Source organism: Wasmannia auropunctata, unplaced genomic scaffold (assembly GCF_000956235.1).
Source record: "Wasmannia auropunctata unplaced genomic scaffold, wasmannia.A_1.0 LD336078.1, whole genome shotgun sequence".
NCBI lineage: Eukaryota > Metazoa > Arthropoda > Insecta > Hymenoptera > Formicidae > Wasmannia > Wasmannia auropunctata.
In genome coordinates this window covers 709,734-715,822 of record NW_012026812.1, presented here as the reverse complement: position 1 = coordinate 715,822, position 6,089 = coordinate 709,734, and positions in this window count along the sequence as shown.

Sequence of the window (6,089 nt, the reverse complement as noted above, 5' to 3'; positions counted from 1 at the left end):
TAATTGTTATCAATTAATTGTTATCAATTAATTGATGATTCAATCGATTATTGTTTAATTAATTAATTAATCCCCCCTTGACCTACATTCCCCCTACCCTTCCTCCTTGACCTACATTCTCCCCATCCTTCCTCCTTGACCTACATTCCCCCCACCCTTGACCTTGACCTACATTTGATGTAGAATCCCCCTAGTATACCTACTGATTCAATTTCGGGCTTCCCGGAGATTTCGGTCTCTCGCGTTATAACGCGACTGTCGGCCCGGCAAAAAAGGCGCGAACCCGCGCCTTGTGACGGCGGCGGAACGCTGCTCCGCTGCAGCGGGCTGCAACGTCACAAAATTTACAAACGAAATTATATTATTACAAACAACTAAAGACAAAATACTAACCTTTTTTTATTGTAAATTTATTTTAGTAAAAGTCTGGTGCCAAGTTAGGTAAATTAGCGCATAAACGAGTACGAATGATGTACGTACAGAGGCGTTTATAGATATTTCTCAAAAATGATACTTCAGAAAAAAACTTTATTACACTTGGTTGAATTTGTCTTAAAATACCCTTCAATTTGGTAAAAAAATTTTTGATAAATTAAAAAGAAAGTTGGGTGATGGGGGTAAACAAAAAAATTAACCAAAAAAAATTATTTTAAATTATAATTATAAAGTACTCTTAAAGCCATTCAACTTTTATTAGAAGCATTTTTTTTCTGTTTCTCGTAATTTTGACGATATTACCATTGAAATAAAAAAATCGATTTTTTTCTAAGGGATGTTTTACCCCCTTAACATACGACTCAGCACGTATAAAAAAATTGCAGTATCTTTATATTGTCTGTAATTCGACATATCCAAAGCTTATTCAAATTGGAGGAGGACACTTCTGTGTGTTTCCTTGCTAATTATTAACAAATTTAATAATCAAAAAGGGAATGTCTCCCACAACGAGAAACAATAGAAATTTCTGACATAAATGTTAAAGTTTCTTTACAAAGCGTTTTGAATCACACTGCATTTAGGTTTATCAAATTGCTACGTCCTTATTTAAGTGAATCTGCAAAGGACCCCGCACAAAACCAATGGGTTTTGGTTACCGGTCAAATCGGCTGAAATTTTGATATGTTTTACTTTACGACATCTTGATCAAAAGTGTCCACGGTTACGAAGTCAAAAAACGGACAGTTTTCGAGATATCATACGGTGAATGCATTAAAAATACGTTAAGAGGCTTCATAAGATTAAAGTATTATGATTGCAAACAATCCTTCAAAAGTGTCTGAACGTTGTGTGCGTGCGTGCGTGCGTGCGTGCGTGCGTGCGTGCGTGCGTGCGTGCGTGCGTGCGTGCGTGCGTGCGTGCGTGCGTGCGTGCGTGCGTGCGTGCGTGCGTGCGTGCGTGCGTGCGTGCGTGCGTGCGTGCGTGCGTGCGTGCGTGCGTGCGTGCGTGCGTGCGTGCGTGCGTGCGTGCGTGCGTGCGTGCGCGCGCGTGTTGGTATACGCGTCCGTCCTTGCGTGTGCATTTGAATGTGTGTGTATACAGTGTGTCTTTTAATAGGTGTATCACCGCTCATGGGTAGATAAAATGGACTAAATTGAATCGAAAAATCCTCTACCATTTTTTATCTCGTCAGGATATACTAACCCCTTAACGTGATATTAATTTTTGAATATCGCCGAATGAGCGAATATCCGTTCGGCGGGTCCGGCCCACCGCCGATACTAGCGCGCGACCGTCCATGAACCGCTCGAACGCACAGCCATTTTCGCTGTAAACAATTCTCCGCCCGCCGCGTCTCGCGCTAGACAACCGCGCTCGATGGACGGTCGCGCGCTAGTATTGGCGGTGGGCTGGACTCGCCGAACGGATACTCGCTCATTCGGCAATATCCAAAAATTAATATCTCGTTAAATATTGCGAATTTTGCAAAATGGTAGAGGACTTTTCGATTCAGTTTAATCCATTTTATCTACCCATGAGCGGTGATACACCTATTAAGAGACACCCTGTATATATGTGTATGTGTATTTTTCAATCGAGAAATAGAAAATCTTTTTATTATGTCAATCCACAGAGAGAATATCCTAATAGTGATTTGTCGTTTTGAACCATAGACATATAAGATAGACTCCACATCGGCTGGATTTTCCGGTGGAAGGGGCGTCCATGCCATATTGCATAAGAGAGAAAGAGAGAGAAAATACCAAGTTCCTTCTCCTTCATTTACTGTCCTTCCTTTATTTACTGCGCACTTCACTGCGCATCCGATCTGCGCAGAGAAGGACAAGAACGCTATTTTCTGTCTCGCAATAGCATGGACGCGTATATGTAGCTCTGATGTGGAGTATATCTTATATGTCTATGGTTCAAAACGATAAATCACTATTAGGATATTCTACCATCCCTGTGGATTGACATAATAAAAAGATTTTCTATTTTTCGATTGAAAAATACACATATACATATATATACACACACATTCAAATGCACACGCAAGGACAGACGCGTATACCAACACGCGCGCGCGCGCGCACACGCACACACACACACACACGTTCAGACACTCTTGAGAAGGATTGTTTGCAATCATAATACTTCAATCTTATGAAGCCTCTTAACGTATTTTTAATGCATTCACCGTACGATATCTCGAAAACTGTCCATTTTTTGACATCGTGCCCGTGGACACTTTTGATCAACATGTCATAAAATAAAACATATCAAAATTTCAGCCGATTTAACCGGAAACCAAAACCCATTGGTTTTGTGCAGGGTCCTTTAACAATGATATGTAAATGGGGATGCGATGGTGCTTCCGATCAAATGCGTTATAAGTTAAATTTTAATCATCCCTGGCACGATGACTTTAGCGTCTTTATATGCAGTTTTGTACCTATAAAAATTTATTTTAATGAAAATGACTACTGTGGCAAAACGATTCCCCTTCCTCAACTCGTTTTTGTAGGCCGATAGAATTTAAATTCGTAAAGGAAGAATAAACTAAAGTTAAAACTATTGTTGACAGAATCAAGGAAGAAATATCTTCTTTGGTACCATCTGTCTCCGAAGAAGGTATTTCAATGAACCATACTCTTTTATTTACTATGGTTGATAATAAAATATGTAATGACAAATACTCTATCTCTAGTAATGATGACAAATACTCAATCGTCGATAAAATGTTATCTTTGTGGCGCTTCTCCAAAGGAAATGAACAATTTGATTACAGTGAAATCGAAGAATGTGAAAGATGAATACTTTTCATTTGGACTTTCTTCGTTACATTGCTGAATTTGTTGTTTTGAATGCTTATTACATATTTCCTATAGAGTTAACATCAAATGTTGGGCAGTGAGAAATGAAAATCATAAACGAGAAGTTGAACAAAGAAAAAAAGAGATACAGTCTGCTTTTAGAACAAAATCAGGTCCTTTAGTAGACGTTGTAAAACAAGGGAAAGGTACAATCAATGATGGCAACATCCACTGCCAGAAAATTTTTTGCCAATCCAGATTTATCAGCTACTATTACAGATTTAGATAAGAATTTGATAACTCGATTTAGAGTCTTGTTACAAGCAATTTCTAGCGGTAAAAGAATAAACGTGTCGGAATTCAAAAACTGTTTAACAACTGGCGAAATGTATGTATCGCTGTATCCATGATATTATATGCCAGCATCAGTCCATAAATTATTATTTCATGGCAGCAACATTATTAAAACTGCTATCGTGCCACTTGGACAATTATCTGAAGATACACAGCAGGCAAATCACAAATATTTTAGAAAATACAAAGAAAATCATTCGCGAAAAATGTCATGAAAACAAAATAATGAAGATATTTTTAATAATTTGATGATTGCTTCAGATCCAATAATTTCTAGTTTAATTAATGGAATGTAAAAAAAAAAGAATTAAGTGAAGATGCAAAACATTTATTATATTTGAGCGATGATGATATAAATGATAAAATCTAAATTCAAAAGAAAATAAATATGAGAGAGACTCATAAAAATAAAGTACTCCGAGGGTTCATATATCTGCCACGTTCACGTCCGTTAATCCTGGGTAGCGCTAAGAGCAGATAAAATAATAAATACTTGAAATCTTACTGATATCAGTACATTTTAGTGGACTTTATCATTCATATTAAATTTCAAGTCATTCTATTGAGAAATTTAGACGTTATAACCAAATGACCGAGAAATGACCTGTTCGCCCCACTGTACGGCGTTCTCCTCGGACGACATAGTCCGCAGTGTCGTGGCCAGTGAAAGATTCCAAAGAAAGTGCCAAAGACAGTGCGAAGCATACGCCGCCGCACTTCTGCAGTGGCCCGCCAATAGCGAACAACATGATGCTAAAAAGCGAGAGATCAAAAAGAGCTATAGGCTAGATTGGTTTAAATAGCTTCTCTAGGGCCAAGATGTAGAGGACTTTGCCTACGAACCGCTCAGCAATGCATGGCTTACAAAAAGGGGATTATTGCGCTCATCGCGCCTGATAGACGCAATCAAATTGCACACAAACACGTTTCCCACACATACGACCCTCAAGAGGGCGCATAGGGACACGGACGCCACATGGAGAGACGGACGAAACACTGGACCACATTTTGGGCCAATGCCTTATGTCAAGGCGAAGCGTATTAAGATGCACAACGAAGTGGTAAACCTCATCAAAGATCGGATGAGTGTTGGCAACCAGTTCATGGTTGAGCCAACGGTAACAGTGGAGGGTGAGAGGTTCAAGCCCGACCTCGTCATTCTGAATGAGAGTCGGGTGATTGTCCTCGACGTCACCATTTGTTACGAGAAAGCAAACTACTTGGCCCAAACGGCAGAGAAAAAAATCGCCAAATACATGGGCGTTAAGGACAAATTAAAACTTCAAAGTGCCTAAAGTAGAAATCGTGCCCATAGTAATAGGCTCCAGAGGAGCTCTACCTCCCGTGACAGTTGCTGCGCTTAGGTGACTGGCAATCAGGAAGGCCGATTGGCTGACAATGTCCTTGATTGCCCTGAGAAGTTCCATTGAAATCTTGAACGGTTTCATGGACAGGTGAAGCGCTCTCGCGCCGGCTAACAATCCGACACCCCGGCTCCAGCCCGGTGAGAATCTAAAAGACGCAGTGGTATAACCACTAAGTATTTTTTTTGCCTAAAACATGGCCACTAGGGGCCTTACCCCTAGGAAGTCCGCCTGTTTTTACCAACGGGCACAGATCTATTCAGGCTGGTCCGAGGTGTTGAAAGTTCCAGTCAAAACGAAAATGAGAAGACAAAAGAAGACGGCGTTGGAAATGCAGCAGAGAAACCGGTTATTTTAAGCAATGAAATAGTTAAAGAAGCATTAAAAGAGGTTTATATTTTTTAACTCAACTTGCGGAAAATGAAGAACATAAAAGGTTTAATGTCATTTTCTGTATAAAAAATTGTTTAAAAATAATCACAAACAAATTTTTTTAGTAATAAGAAATTTTAGTAACATTATATTTCGGTTTAAGGCAAGTCAAGCTCATCTTTAAAAACATCGAAGGCAATGTCTGTTTACCAATCCGCAAGATATTCATCCAAGTCGAAAAAAGTGTCAAAAAGGTATTCATTTTCGGAATTCGAAAATGAAAATCAAGGTATCATAACTGTTCGGGAACGCGCTATAATTCTCGTAATTTTCAGTAATCTCGTTATGTTATTCTCGTGTATTCGGTCATCCGAATTCCGCACTTTGGCTGATCATGCTCTGTTTTTCTTGATCTCACGCACTCTCGTCGTGCTCACCAATTCGGTGTCGTGTGCCGATTGGTCGATTGAATTTACCTTTCGAGTTTTGCCTATTATTGAGTGACGCCTATTGTGCACGATTCGGATGATCACCACTCCGAGTTTAGTTTAATGCGAGCATGCAAAACGTACAGTCGGCTAAGAGTACACAGCCCTACGCGAGTTGAGACGATACGCAAGCTGGAGTTTATTACTTTAATCAAAATAAATATTCATAAACACTTAATCTGCCTCCATTTGTTCATCTCCTGAAGACGGCCCTTAATTATAGTGCAGTGTAGTCGTGTGATCGAGGGCTCGACTACAAT